Below are 17,328 nucleotides of genomic sequence, written 5' to 3'. Positions count from 1 at the left end.
GTTGTGTTGTTGGATCTGGTGTGTCTGTCTGTGAATGCATTGCGAGTGCGTGTGTGCGTGTGTGCGTGTGTGCGTGCGTATGTGTATCAGAATACAGGGTGCTACTAAGCCAAAGAGCTTCCAGCTAACCAAATTACACATTTAATATATATATTTATTTTATGCACAAACAGCTAACTTTTAATTCAAATTATATGCTAACTTAAATTATTGATCAATTGGTGTTTTTTCTTGTTTATTAATTGTTTTCAGCTTTATTATTTATATAGCCTTATTCAGGATGAGCACTTCATACAGATGTAGAATTATTGAATCCGCAGTTCAGACATCCCACTTTGTTAGCTCATCTAATTGTTGGCCCTGTATTTGATATTGGATTTCGTATTATACAAAATCGATATACAGATTACTAAAAGCTGATCGAATGTACGTACATAATTTAGAGCGTAAAATCAAAAATTTGTTCGTCCCTCATTGTTTGGCGGCCCGAAACCTATTAAGGTTTTTTTTTTTATTCTACATACGTATGTACAAATCTAATTCCATGCGCCCCATGAAGACGCCGTCCACCGTCGCCATCAACATCACCATTATCGTCATCACCATGACCAGAGAATGTTTTGACGTGCTGTAAGCCTTTTGTTGCCATTGGCAATTAATTGCTGTTTAAACGAAATAAGCAGTTACTACTCGGATATAAGACAAATTTGAAAGTCATATCGTAGAGAGAAATGCAGTTACATAACATCTATCAGGCTGTCTTGGAATACCTTGTATAAACGACATCATCATGATAGGCATTTTGAGGATACCTTCACTGAATCTCTGCTCCCAGCACAGAGTCGAGTCGAGTCGAGTCGAGTCTCTTCTAACCAATGAAGTTAGCTTGTAAATGTTGAACAATCTACATTTGAAACATTTTAATATGTTGGCACAGTTTATATATATATGTATTTCCGGTCCTATTTAAACAAAAAGCGTTACTATTCTAAAAATAAAAGTTTATTTAATAACATGAATGTAAAAAAAAAAACAGAAATTGTTTGCAAAGAATATTTTCATTCCGATAATCAATCCATTAGTTGCTGCTCTCGTTTTTATGTTATACTGATCAGACTGACAGTTGATAAGAGTAAAATCTTAAAGAACTCAATTCACAACAAAACAAAAATAATTGATTAATTATTTTCCTGCGAATCCCGGCTTCCCAAATCTGATTCGTTCAAATCGAGGGACTCTCACAAGCGACTAGTAAGTTTGTATTTTTAAATGGGCAGTTTGACAGGCTTAAGATGCATGCATAATGGAAAATTGGGAGAGCTCTAGACTCATTTTCGGAAGAACATCATAATAAATTAACAAATAAAAGTCGACCAGCCAAATAAATTTACTATATACAATCAAATAAAGGCAAATTTGTTGCCATTCTTTCTCCTTGATTCTTTTATTAATGCGAAAAGATACAAGGGAAGTAAAAAAAAAGAACAACAGCCAAAGACTTACTATCCTCTACTCATCCTCATGGTCCTCGTTTCGGTTGTCGTATTTGGTTATTTTGTTGTTGTTGTTATTTCTGGGAGGGTTTTTGCCGTTGTTTTTGGCAAGTAGCTCTCGCATTGGACTTAGGAACCCCATTAAAATAAATGCCTAATTTCCTTTCTTTTGGGATTGCTGTCAATTTGTACCTTAAGTTACAAAAATCGACCAAAAATGGATGCGTAAACGTCAAATCCGCCAAAATCAAGTGAGAGTAGGCTTGAACCGACTACTTAATACTCTGATGCCAGCTGAAGACAAATGAATTGAGACCTCCTTTGGGTGGGCTAGGCATTTGTCAGCAATTTACCTTTTCATTTTGCGACTCTCTGTGGGAGATATGGCCTTTATCCATTAGTACAGGGTAGTCTTGGGCCAGCAAATTAATTGGCCAATTTTTGAAGGCTTCTACCAATAACGTGCCTTAATAATTTGGAGTCTATAGACTTATGGTTGTGAAACATAGAGAAATGTAAGTATATATATATATATATATTTATCGAATACTTAACAAAGCCGATATACTCTTCTATTTTTGGAGTATCAGAGTATCAGTATATAAAAGCTGTTCTCGTAAAAAACCGCATCCGTCCCATCCTATTCAGCGCTGATTCTGCCTGTCCTGTCCGGGGCCAGACTATGAAAAAAGCAGCACCGAAAATGTATTTATCGATACACAAAAAGCTGTCTTCGTGCCCTGTCGGCCCTCATAGAATGAATCTTAATGAATTTCGATTTGGAATATGCAGGAATCAGCAAGTGGGTGTTACCTTCTGGCTGTAAAGTCAAAAAATGGCATCTAAGCTCCAGACAGATAGGTGGACAGCGCGCTTCTTCTTTTTCTCTCTCGTCTTTTCACTGTATTCGTTTCTTTTTGTTGTCGCTGTTATTATTATTGTTGGTTTTTAAGGGCAGAACAGCAGAACAGCCAAGGATCGCTGGGACTGGACTTTACTGCTGCTGCCAAGCGCCGCCGATTGATGATCGTTCACACAGCCACAAACACAGCGATTAAAAACTAAAAATAATATAAAAAAGGGAATCCAAAAGGCTCTGCAAGCACGCAAGCACAAACCGGGGATGTGTCTGGGCTGAGGCTTAGCTCCACTTCCAGTTTGGGGCGCGGCCTGATTTGTGCAAAGAAAAAAAAAAAACAAAAACAAAAACAACAACAAAAAAAATCAAAACGCAGGAAATAATGCTCTAGTTAACAGAAATCGACTAAGAAATACCCTAAAACCACCATAATGTCATCGTACACGTTTTAAATATTAAATTCAGTACGTTGAACAGAAAATGCTCAATCTACAATCTAAATAATGTTATGTATTTCGTATACAATTTCATGAAATTTATTCAATTGATGAATTTCATGTCACATTGTTAAATTGACGACTTTCATCGATAGTGGGCAAAACGGAGACTGCGAAAATCTGTCAAATGAAATCAACTTCATTTGCGCATGCTACCCTTTTTTTTTTTATTATCAATTTAATGGGTCCAGAGTAGAACAATACAAAATCTGAGACAGCACGCACCATTTTCAGAAGTTGGCCGAGAGCGGAACGCTCGATCCAAAAACGATCAGACGACGTCGTCGAGTCAATTTGGAAGTAATTTTTTTGGTTTTTGACCTGCAGAAAATAAAGTTTGACAAAAAGTGAATGGCTCAAATGAATAATTCTAAACTGTATATAGAAGTCGGCGATCAGCTAATATTACACAAGCTTAAATGAAAATTCAAGAGAATGCCCTAAATTGCCGACACGTCCCGAAATCTTCACGACAGTTGTAACATTTCCATGTACACATCTGTGCAATGCGAGATTTGTATGGGAAGTATAATATGTGTGCGAGCACATTTTGAAGTGTTAATAGCACATGAGTCAACTTATTCCTTAAATCAACATAAATCAATATGGGAGGCTACAAAACATAAAAAAAAAAAAACAAAAACTTAAAGAAATAATCATTTGCGTTTCCTACAATTGAAAAGAACGAAACAAAACTGAAGCGATGCGAACTGATCCAAATGTCTACTTTTGGGCACAAGTGCCGACTACCGAAAATACCTTTTAAGTGTCTTGTATTTGTTTACTTCTGGCTAAATGTTTACCCAAGTTAGAAATAAAAAATTTGTAGTACACATTAAAGTCTTGGATTGCTATTTTTCACGTGGCATAAACCAAATACAACGCTCCATCTTCAACAGGCACATGCGGCCGGCTAGTGGGGCCCAAAAGTGGGGGCGAGGTGATTAGATAAATTTGAGGAGGTGATGCTAACATGCAGCGGAATGAGCATGACCAGATAGCTGTTCACAGTTACTACATCCAAGTGCCGAAGCGATTAACATTCCCATCGCTTTTTTGTAATCTCTCGCTACCTTAAGATGTTGCTACAGTGCCCAACTTAGTTAGGATCTCATTCTGTTCTTCACATATATGTTGATCAATAGCATTTAACACACAAATTTGTAATTAGTGTAGGCGAATAACGCAAAATTGCTATTACAAACACTAGTGGATCAATTTGGGAATGGCTATTGTTAGTCTTATTATAATACTCTGATACCAAAGGCAAAAGAGTATATTGGTTGTGTACCTCTGCCCATGTGAACGTGATTGAAGCCAGAGATATTGAGATGTATTAAAAGGGAACTATATAAATGCAGAAGGAAGCATCTGAGACCGCATTTAGTATACATATATGTAATAACGTGTCATGGAGAGTTCAAGTTAAGAATATATTATTTTTGCATTTCATCTGATCAATGGCTTTATCCGTTTTCCCCAAAATGAACCATATTCGATTCCCTATATCATTTTAAGGCTTATAAAATTGATAGGAATAAACCTTGGCTTAACATTAACCAAAATTATCCAAATTGTAAATAATGCGTGCAACATTCATGTGAAATGAAATCGATATACCTTGAATGAATCATTCATTCCTATAAGAAATCTATTCTTGCAAAAGGTATTGTAGTTTTTTTGTCAAGTGTGTAAAGGAAATGTTTTCGACCCCATAATTTATACATACATATATATTTATCATCTTGATCAGCTATTGATAACTCTGTCGATATATTCAAGTCCGTCTGTCTGCTCTATAAAGTTTGCTTACAGACTTTAAGTTTAGATTGTTTATATCATCTAAAAATGTAATCTATTTAAATCCGTAAGTAAATTTAAATAAAATGTATCCTGGAGTCATCGGCCTGTTTAAGTTGACTATACTTTCTTGTTGTTGTCTCAATATTTTGCTATCCTGAGTTCTCAAGAATCCCTCCTTAGGAAACTAAGGGGAGGACCTGTCTTATATATTGAACCTATTCACTCTCATTGGTAGCCCGGCGTAAACAATCGTTTCAGTTTTCCCAATTTACCAATGAATTAACACAAGTTATGTATGTTTTTCATCTGAAATTGGATTTCGTGATTATTTGGGTATCGGCGAGTTGGGGTGGAGGTAGATTGGGGGCTATGCACATATATAAACATCATGGAATAAACAGTTACAATTGCGTCTTGTATTTGTTGTATGTATAATTAAATTTCATTGGCAATGACTTGTGGTGAAATCTGTGCAGAGGGGTCCCATATGTACGAGTATACACATATGTATAAGTACATATATATATATAAACATATATATATATATATATATATATATACATATATGGATGAGTCGGATACTACGTATTTTGTGGCGTTTGGTTAGCTTAGAATTTTGTTTGCTTTTAATTATTGTTATTAGAGCACATTTTTCGTCGTAATTTCTTTCACGCGAAATAGTAAAAAATCAAGAATACTAAAAAGTTCCCCCATACTGTGCGCTCTGCTAAGTTTTCTTAGTCTCCCTCCCCTCTCCCTCTCCCCCTGACGCAGCACCTCTTGTTATGTTCTTATATTTTTGCTGGTGTTATTCTAGCTGCTGGTGCTGTTGTGCTGTGTTGTGACTGTTGTGTGTGCTTTGGTGAGTGTGCGGCATTTGGTTGCAACGGCCCATTAATAAGCTTGGTCGGGTTCGCGGCTTATCGCTTCTATAATTTCAATAATAATGCACACTGGCACCTCGACGACCTCGGCTATTATAATTGCAATTCAAGTTTCGGTATTTACGATCCATCGCTTATAATGAGTATAGCCAATAAAGTGCGCCTCAGAAGTAATTAGTGCAGATCTCGAGCAGGTTAAATTGTAATTGTAAAAATGTACTCGCAATTTGTAGATGGCACAACTAATCCAACACCTACATCCATATGTACATATATGGGGCTCTTAAATAGAAACATATGTACCTATTCTATATGTACAATTTGTCTGTACATATTTTCATATTGGCCGCAAGGCAGAAGACAGAAGAAGAAGCAGAGAAAAATTCTTAATTGTTAAGTATCAACAAAGTATAAATCTTAAATGCAAGGCAAGAGGAGCGATTAAATTATTTGAAATCTCCACATACTCGCATCCAAAATGTTGCCCCGAAATAAAAGCAAAATACACAAAAAACAAAAACAACAAAAAAACACATTTTAACCAAAAATGTATACAAAAAGTAAGAAATTACCATTAATATAGGGAAACGCGCCGACAGAAACCAAGTGCGAATGATGTGCAACAGATGGCCACCCCCTACCACTGCACCCCCCCTGAATTCTTGCCACCGATGCTGATGGCGACGAACAAACCGACGACGACGACGACGATGGCGACGGTATTAGCCAGCGCCAATGGCATACACTGAACAAACAATTGATTTCAATTCCTAGACAAATATTGCTAATGATATAAATAGGATGTTTAGGTTGCCGCCTCACACATTGTAATCGAATGCATCTCAATAAATTCGAATCGTATGAATCTCGATGTCCTAGCTAGCAAATACTCGTACCTAGTTGCTTCTTGCATTTGACGATTTTATATTGAAATAATAATTCTTTTTATTTATTATTTATTTGCTTAGTGTGCCCAACTTAAATTGTATTCAATTCAATTTTTCAAACTTTAAATTAGTGCAATAATCATTAGTCTACCAAAGTGTTCAGTTAAACTGAGGTACAAAAGCTAAATAATACAAATAATACGAACAGATTGGCAAAGAAAGATACAGAAATAGGTTTGAGTTATAAAGTAGCACAATGGGTCTAATTATAGCTTTAGAAAGTTACAAATTAATAATTATTAAATGTACATATTCATTTTATATAATATTAAAACTATGTTTTTCAAATATATATATATATATATATAAATTAAAGTGGCGGTAATCTGACAAGCATCAAAAAGATCCGTACAAATATTAGCTGTATTCTCAGACCAAGTTTTTGTTCAGTGCAGCAATGGTATGGATCGAGAGGTGAGTCGGTGGGCCAACGTTTTGGTGGAGTGAAGACAGCCAGCCAGTGTACAGGGTACACCGATCAACCCACCCGTATCCCAAAACGAATGTTTGGATTTAGCTTTGGCATCGCTTGTTGATGTTCATAAACCGACGGCGGCAACATTGAAGACAGCGTCAAAGTTAGCGTCAGCGTCAGCATCAGCATCGAAATTGAATTCGAAATCGGCATCGGCATCGGCATCGAATCCGGTGAGCACTTAGACACTTGAGTTGTACAAAACAGAAAAAACTGAAGAAAAAAAAACTGAAGAAAAAAAACACTGAAAATACATAAAACGAAGAGAATAAAGTAGTGAACTGTGCGTGTGCACAAAATGGATCAGGACTGTTTCATCTTAAGGCGTTCAAAGCACAGCAGGTTGTCTCCACCAGCAGCAGCCCACAATCCACAGTCCACAACCCAACAACCCACAATCTGAAGCAAAGTCGAATGATGATACAAACATTCGCTGGCGCTTGCTGTTTGTATTCGTTTTAAGCGATATACAAATAAATGTAAATAGGAGTGCCGAAGAACACTCGGATGTGCCAAAGGAATGCCAAAGGAATGCCAAATATGCCAGCAAATGCAAGTCAAATGTACTTGGATAATTACAACAGATTTGCCCACTTGAATGGTAGCAAAGGTTTCTATACTCTGGGCACAGGTGGGTAAATCGACTATTTTGTAATCAAATGTTGTGCAAAAGAATAATGAAAATGAATCAAAATCATAGAAGCATTACAAATATCAAAATTAGCTGCGAACTAAACAAAATGTTACCAACTGTTCGGCTTACTGTTCCATATCTCATCTTTGGGTTAGGTTCTTATATCATTTTTTATTTATTTTTTATCCTTGAGTTTGTTTCTTCCTGCTTAAGCTTTGTTTTTATTATGGTATTTTCACATGTACACAAAAGGAAGATCTATTGTCTATAAACCTATATTTTGGTGCCAACTAATGTTAATTTAATATAAGTTCTTCAATTTGAGTACGCTTTTCGTAATATTACATTTTATGCTATGGATAATTTTTTGTTTTCATTCATAGTTGAACTGTAAGTTATAAAGATAATAATTCGATGAAATTAAAATTGATATTCTTAGCTACTTATTACGTCTTATATATATTAAAAGATGACCCATTTCTAATAAAAATCCCTTAAGCAAGATTGTGGTAGCAGTAGTTAAGAGATACCTACAATAAAAATTAAATTTTTCCTTACAGACCACTCCTTACTTCAATTTCACTGATTTATTACCCGACCCTCCCACCGAGAGTGGTACCAAGCCTAAAAGGAGCCAGGCTACTCTGGCCAGCTGCATGGCTTTCAGCCCTTGTGGAACACTCCCAATTTTGATAGATGCACGCAAATTATGCCAGTAATGCAGACAATGCTTTCGACAGGACGAATAAAACTGGATCAACATGGATCATGTTAAAATGTCTTTTTGATGGTGGCTTTTTTACCGTAGGCTAAAATATATGTGAAATATATGATAAATATATACATATCTAGGCTCATTATAAGGAATATCCTTAACAAATTCTAGAAGTGAAAAATTATTCTGGACTTAAGCATATTTCACGAAATACCCACCGGCTCATCAGCTTCTGTACTTTCCATTATTTCTTTACTTAAGATAATACCTTTCGATAGTTATATAGTTATATAGCTCGATAGATATTTGCATATACTGTGAGCTCCCTCAGGAGATTGGGGAACTCTCCAAATTACATGATTTGGATTGTGGAAAATAAATAAGAATCCAAGCAATGGTTGTGTGATCCTGTCATCCTGTGATCAGTGATCAGCTTAAAATGGCTGCTGTTCATCCCTTTGCAAGTCAAAAAATGTTAATTAATTACTTTCTCTCTCTCTCTCTCTCTCTCTCTCTCTGTCTTGCCCCGTTCCCAATGCGTTTATTCTATGTAAACATGTACTGTGGCGCATTTGGATTCGGTAATTACCCAGTGGCACTAATATTTCCGCGGTTCTCAAAGATGCACGCCGTGACAGCCATAACCAGCTCTGGAAATGAAAAGACCGCAACTCAGGCCGATGCCGAGGCGGCCTTTGCTCTGCTGATCGGCTGATCAGCTTTAGCTTTGCCTTTGCCTTTGACTTTGGATTTGGATTTGGATTTGGCTTTGGGTTCGGGCTCGGGCTCGGGCTCGGGCTCGGCACGGCACGGCACGGCAGCTAAGCGAAGAACTGGCTCTAATAATTTGTACACAGTCCGGGGTTGGGTCAACAAATTGACTTGATTGATCGCAGTAGAAAGCAGTATGAAAAGCAGCGGTAACAAGCGGTAATCACAAATAGTTTCCACTGATTTTGAGTTATGGGAAATTTTAAATATCTCAAACGAAATTACGACCCAAATGCCATTAACAATGTTTTGGCCATGACTAAAACACCACATCAAGACCAAAAATCAACCCGAACATAAAAAAAAAACCAAAAAAAAAAAACAAAAACAAAAACAAAAATAACAAAAACCAAATAACAAGAGCCAAACATTCACGAGTAGTTCTTTTACTTTGGTCATCGCTTCATATGCTAACACTGAGCCAAGTGAATACTTATGCTGGATGCTTTGAGTTGTAGTTGCTGCTCTCCGTCCACTCGTACACTCATTTCGGACAGGCCATTAAATGTAATGACAATATATGAAGTGTACACTCCCATCCCAGACCCATTCGAAACCCGGCTAAATGAGCAAACATATCATTTCAATAATCACTCTCTTGATGAGCAGAGGCATGGACACTCATTTATTATCGGCATCTGCCGTGGATAGTTGAATTTGTCAAAGTCGCTGAGCATTCCATAACTTCAATGCTCTTGATAAATCTCAATGCAGCGATTTAACGAGCATTCTTCCCGAATATCAACAACATATGTGGGTTCCTCACTTACCTTAATCATATTAAATAAAATAAGATTTAAATGCATATTCTTAGGGTGTATTAGCATTTTTACTTTATATATATATATATATATATATTCTTGTACATAGCTATTTATTTATATCACTTTCGACTGGAAACAGGAAAATTACAAAAGTTTGCAGTTTTGTCTCGTCTTAGTTGAGGAATGCATTTATTATCTATTTCTGGGAACCGTGTAAATTAACGATACAATTAAATAAACTTGATCTGGGTATGGTATACGAGAGCTCATAATCCAAATTTGTAATACAGTTTCAGAGTTTATTCTTAAATCGAAAAAATGAACGGTTCAGGGAAACATAATTTTGATTAATTTAAAACTCAAGTAATAAATGGATGTTTTGATAAATCTTTAGGATACAAAACACCACAACTTCTGAACAAATGGGTTATATCAACAAAATTGATGATAACTTCGATTAGCAGCAATAAAATCATGAATTTGTATTTTATGTAGTTGGTAATTAACTCTAGCATTGTAATATTTTCTAAGAATTCAAGTCTACTGCGTCATACTTACTTACAGAACACTTAGCTTATGGCTCATCGATTAATAATTCAGGAAAAAACAAATTAAATATGATAAATACATCTATAGTTATATATAATATACTAGATTAAAATATGTTGATAGGTATTTAAGATCGTGTCCAAGGTCAATATTCACCAGCAATCCACAGATTAAGTTTGGGGACTTTAGCTTTAAAATTGTTATCGATTTGCGATGATATGTTCCATGTCTCGAGTCTCTAGATTAAGGACTGTCGAATATTATGTATCAGAGTATAAAATCAATAAGCAGCCAATTTAGATTTTCTTGTTGGTATTCGGTTTTTTAATATTCTTGCTTTTACCTACCAAAAGTTGGCAATTCATTGGCCTTAACTTGGCCTCAGTGCACATACACCTGCAGCAGCTGTGGATGTGGATGTGGCTCATCCTTCCTGCATTTCTTCTTCTTTTTCTTCTTTTTCTTCTTCTATATTTGACATCAGTATCTCGATCTTGCTGTAAGAGTGAATAAGTGCATGACTGCCAGATTTTCGGTATCGGCACCAGTCCCATAGACATGTCCAATTGAGCCATCTGATGTTGAGCACTCAACGTTTTGTCGCATTATTTTCCAAATCACTGTGGCTTGGGGGTTAAAAATGAGTTTTAATTATTTTGTCACTTGCTTATCAACGCCGGAATCGACAAATCTTGACAATAACATGACGTGAAACAATTTGTTCCATTGCCGCGATTGTGACAAATTATTGACAACAATATCAAACAGAAATATCAGTAGTCACCGGTCGCTGTAAACCTGGCCCAATCCCAAAGACAAGACCCAAAATCAAAATCAAACCCAAGACCAAACTCAAAACGACGAAGCGACAGAATGCTGGCGCCATACCAATACCAGAACGGAGACTGGGACAAAGGCCGGGTCCCGAGTATGAGTACATGCCATCAATCTCAATCTAGTAATGACCAGGCCGAAGCGCCAGAGTAGCAGATTGGCAGACATACACATACACACACACACAGAAAGACACACAGACATACACGCAGACAGAGAGCCAGAGAAGTAACCACTGTATTGATTCCCAAGCCGCTTCAGCTACAAGTCAGCTTCGGTCTCGGCGGCTTCAAGTAAAAGCTACCGTACGCAAAGGGCGGATGATTCTTTACATAATTATTACGTTTTACGTTTCTCGATGCGGTACAGAAAAAAGTGCTCGTTCATACCATACCGCATGGAGGATAAATGACGAACCCTGACAATGGCTACCCGGCCATAAGCAAAGCCCTTGAGCGGAGCAGTCGTCGAATGTGCGCCAAATGTAGAAAGTAGAAAATGTCGATGACTTTTAACTAATCTTAGAAATGTCGGGAAAATGTCAGTCACTATCACAGATCAAGCGTAGAAAAAATCATTAATTTAAATTGCGACCATCTACCCAACTTGACTTGACCTCCAATACTACGGCCCAGAACCCATCGAAAATCAACATCCACATCGACAATAGCAAAAGGAAAAGCAAAGGCCAAGCAGTCGTTGATTGCCATATTGCCCAAGTCAAATTGACCGACAAGGTTGTGGTCTGCAGCAAAGACTGCCACAGAAATAGAAACTCAGTTAAAGATGGAGACTTGTTGGAGAAAGGCGAACGTTAGTGCGTACTCATGTTACTCACCAGTCTCAGAGCTATTTGCGCTCTTGCTCATGCTCATGCTCATGCCAATGCTAGCGCTGAAGCTCTGCTCTGTTGTGCTCAGTGTATCATGCTGGGCTTTGGGTTTCGCACAAATTCAAATACACCAAATCGGTGTCAAAAACTCGACTCGGCTCTGTGATTGATCAGCGAGTGCAAGGCCTATGGCTTTGTACGTGAATCAAGAAGCTAGAATGTAGTAGTCGCGAGGGCTCGACTGGCTAGCTGTATTGTTTTATTTTAATTATGCATTGTATCCAGTAAAAATTGGAAGGAAGCATATACATTCTTGACACATTCAGTACTAATAGCCCGGTTGATCTACCCGGTTGATATCCCTCGATACAAACACGCCCATCTCAAAGACTATTAGAAATTATTTAAGAAAACGTATTTCTTCTATATTGGACAAAGTATATAGTAATAGCAAATAATTACTGTCGACTGTATATATATATATATACGATCTGTAATGGCTTGTGCTTAGGGTATCTTCTAGTCGAGCTCTCTTTGGCAGAGCATTTACAGTTGTTAATTATAAACTTTGTTTATTAAGTTTTGAGCAAGTGGACTCTCGGCCACAGGGTATGTAACCTTCGGACGATTGTTCATTGTTAATTGTTTTGACTATTTTTAAATTCCTACTTGTCGATAAATTTGCATATAAATGGATAAACAGACTTTTCTAAACTGAAACTGCTTTAAACGAAAATTAAATAAACTTATATATATATATATTAAGTAATTGAAGATTATCCTGGTTAAGAGCAGTAGACTCTAAATAAAAGCTGAATATTGTTGGACATATTTATATATGTATGCATGTATGTACGTTCATGAAAACATTCACCTCGTCATCATCATCATCATCATCATCATTGGCTGGCACATGAGTTGGCAACTGAGCGAATGAATCAAGAGCTGACCAATATGCGTATGTATTTGAAATATGTCAATATGTATAATATATATTTATATATATATATTTATGTGTATATATATTTATGTGTATATAGCTTATGTAAGTACAAATGTATGTATGTATCTATGAATATACATGCATGTGTGAACTGGGGGACTTTGTGTCGATAAAACATCAAACAAAATTCCGAAACAAACGATTAATCTTTTGGTCATTTTCATTTTGATTGACGGATGGGAAGTAAATGCGCGCCTGTAACCGATTGAGCGAGCCCATATTGGATACATAGAGATAGAATGACTGTGTGCGAGAGAGACAGAGAGGAAGACAGAGATTGTGAGATTTAAATGAGATACAACAGATTTCAAGTGATGCAGACATTATGCAAAGTTGCATAATGCCTACATACAGCCAACAACAGCAACAATAGCAATAACAAAAACAACAACAACAACAACAACAACAAAAACAGCAGCAAATCGAGCGAAAATTACATAGCTGCATATCGCACAGATAAAACTTTAGCTGCTTGTTACCTGGTTGCTGCAAAGGGGACCCTCGACGTGAAGGTGTTGCCATAAAAGGGCAATCATTTGGGCTGGTTCTTTATATGCGGCTCTTATGGCTCTTATAAGAGTGCTGTCAGTCAGTCTACCTCTCTCTCTCTCTCTCTGTGTGTGTGTGTGTGTGTGTGTGCGTGTAGAAACCGAAAGAGGACAACCAACTAAAACAAATTCAAGTCAAAGAGCAAAGAAAAAAGAACGCCTACCGCGGAAGCAGACGTTTGACTGCCCAAACCGGCAATTATCAAAATATGTGCATTAATAATGCGTAGCGGAATGAATCAGCTGCCGACGCTGTTGCTGCCGCCGCTGCTGCTGCTGCTGCTGCCGATGGGGTGAATGTGAATGTGAATGTGAATGTAGTGAATGCGAAAGACACCAGCGGCCAAGACAACGACAACAATTGAGAGCTGGACTAGCGCACAGGGTCAGAGCAGTCGTCGTCGTCGCCGTAGCTGTGGCCACGGTTGACGCCCAATGCAGATTGCGACAGGCAAAGGGCAAGGAACACGGGAACGGGAAGAGGAACAGCACCACCACCAACACCAACAGCAACAGGAACAGCAACAGCAACAACAATCCACAGCCGAGAGGCATTCATGAGGGCGTTTATGGCCCCTGCAACAGCGCATTTCAATCTAAAAGAACGAGCCGCTTTCGTCCGCTAATTAAAAATGTCCTTCGACGAAGTTAATACCTCTACCCAGCTAAAGGGGAGCGCAAAGGCTAGATGACAAGAGTCAAGAGAGTGAGAGGGGAAGATGGTTACGGATGTTGTTATCAATATTTTGATCGCCGCATTGTGGCGCTGGTTCAAATATAAAAACAATTCATGCAGTCTCAACAAAATTTGATATTTAATTCTCATAAATAAATTAATATATTTGTAAAAATTATTATTAATATTCACACATACTTAGCAAATCATTTTTGATACTGCATACAGCAACATTGTCTAAATCAAATCAATCAATTTGAGATCGGCATTACATGAATCTAGTATGGAAAGTATGAATTTTATGTTGCGGAAAATGTTGAATCAATTTATGTATTTTATTTTGAAAAATATAAGAAATGACTATAATAATGGAACAATATCGAATCATCAATATAACCTTTACTCGAGAACAAATACTCGCATCAATACCATTTATGTCTTTAATCAAGATCATCATTAATTCATACTAGATACTACTGCAATTTCTATTATTCGCAATTCTCAATTAAGAACTCATATTCAAAACATAACCAAATATTTTAATTTGTTATTTACGGTTTGAAGAAAACAATTATCTTTGAAATATGCAATAGGAGAACTAACCAAGCAACCCATTAGTACCTTCAAATTTACAAAGTTCATTTGAATTGTCTGCCTCAAAGGTGTCGTTAGGTGTTGGCTGGAACTGTCTCCACACGGTAATTCTGTCAATTAGCAAACACGGAGCATAAGCAAGACGGTTTCAATTCAGGTAAACATGCTCTGCCACCCAAATCTTGTTTGGAAATACCTTTAAATTTGATGTTTGTACAGGACAAGGACAAGGAACGTTAACATAATAGTTAGTTGAACGCGTTAGATGAGGTTAGCAGCTGAAAAGATCAACAAGATTCCATGTCTAGCTTAACCTTCGGACGTCAACCCGATAATTATTTTTTGTTTGCCAGAATTGGACTAATCATTTGACTTTGCTATTTTTTTTCTTTTTTATGTTTATAAATACATGCTGTATTTGAATGAATTTGAATTTCCGCGAATTGGTTGAGATAAGTTCGTATTAAACATAAATATTATTTAAATCTTTCAACCAATATTGCAAAACATTGTAATTGCCATATAAGTTTTTGATGTAGGAAATCAAGTTTCAAGTCAACTTTATTGAAATGCAGAATGATCAGAATCTGATCGGCTCGTGTATATGTATGTATGGCAGTTTCTTTAAGCGATTTTAAGACAATAATAAAGTACGCTTTGTATGTGTATGTGCATTAGAAAGATAACAAATGAATAGTTCTTTCCAGATAAATGAATCCAAGATTATTAAAAATTACAAGAAAGTACTCAGTTGCGGGTGCTCGAAGCTTTCTTAAAGTACAAACAATCACGTACAGGTTTCTTTTGTACCTGTATCTCTCCAAATGTATGTGTTTCTATCGACTTCCATGCTAGATCAGCATGCGGGCATCGACTCAGGTTCAATTATGCTTTAACGAAGTAAGTGATTTATTTCCTAAGCAATTCCAAATCCCGAAAAACCCTAATGACGTCAGGCAACCAAAGGCGTAGACCGCATTCAGGAGTATTGTTCAACATTGCGCCCATTTGGGAATGGGAATGGGAATGGGATTGGAGATGGAGATGGAGATGGAGATGGGACTGGAATGGGATCGGGGTATAGCTCAGCTAATGCTAGCAAGTATTGTGGATATATCCAATTGCTAGCTAATGGTTGAAGAGGTGCTCTCTCACTGCGCTCTTTGCTGGTCAGCTATTATCTTGGGCTATTCATGAATAAATATTTATAAATAGCTGAAATTTCTTAATATTTCTGAATTTATTGAGCGTGACCAGGCCAAGGCCTGCACCTGCCACAGCAAACTATATCGCGAAGTGGAAGTGGAACTGGAACTGGAACTGACTTTGTTGACAAAAGTTGTGTCGAGTCTTCGGTTAAGGTCATTAGCCAGGCTTAAGACTGTCAGATAGATACTGTATTTACCCAGGGGTTGACAACATTAGCTCGTAATACACGTTGCGGCCTCGCCTCGTCCACATCCACAGCAACAGCCACAGCCACAGTCACAGCCACATCCACTTGTACATTCAATTCCACTGATTATGTATTCATGAATAAGTTAATATGCTGCTCAATGCCTCCTTTCACTTGCACACATTGTCGCTTATGCGCGCTTCATCCCTCCCTCTCTCTCTCTCTCTCTCTCTCTCTCTCTCTCTCACTCTCTTGTTGCGACTGAATGTTGTGCGTGTAGTCTAAGCAAAAATACAAACAAAAAAAAAAATAAAATAAAAACAGAAGACGCAGCAGAAGACATTGGCCGCCCCGTCACCGTTTAGTTGGAAATGTTGCGGCATAAAACGAATGCGCGAACTACTGCGGCATGAAATTAAATCCAACTTCATATCTGAGACGCTGCTCGCTGCTATCTTGCATATCCAAGTGCTGGTGAAATGCAACGGCAAAAGCCCCACAGATATTCAACAGATGCACCACATGCATGTGGCCATGTCCGAAACAAAGAAAACTCTTCTCTGTGGCTCAGGCTCAGGCGGTTGTCCAACCGTGCCATGTCCATGTCCATATGCTTGTGCATCTGTACATCCAACTGAGTGTGTGTGTGTGTGTGTGTGTGTGTGTGCATAGAGAGGGCACTTGTTCAGTGCCCCAGAAACGAAACAGAAAACGGCAAACGAAGCAGCGATGATCGCTACATTTTCTTAAGTTTTTTTTTTTTTTTTTTTTTGCCTTCGCCTTATTAATGAGCATCGTGGAAAGTGCGACCAAATGTGACGTTTAAATATTCATGAATCAGTAACTATAACGCAGTTCCAGTTCCATTCACAGACACGTGCAATACACACATACATACACACACACACATACACATACATTTATATATCTACATATATATGTATGCATGTATCTACAATCTACTTCCGTCGCCAGACTTTCATTTACATACCTATTAGTCTTGGCCAAAATGACCCAAGGGGTTTATGGTCTCGTTCGTAGATTTGCTGGCTTA

This window comes from Drosophila grimshawi, unplaced genomic scaffold (assembly GCF_018153295.1).
Source record: "Drosophila grimshawi isolate 15287-2541.00 unplaced genomic scaffold, ASM1815329v1 contig_848, whole genome shotgun sequence".
NCBI classification, from domain to species: Eukaryota; Metazoa; Arthropoda; class Insecta; order Diptera; family Drosophilidae; genus Drosophila; species Drosophila grimshawi.
Note: the sequence above shows the minus strand (reverse complement) of the source record.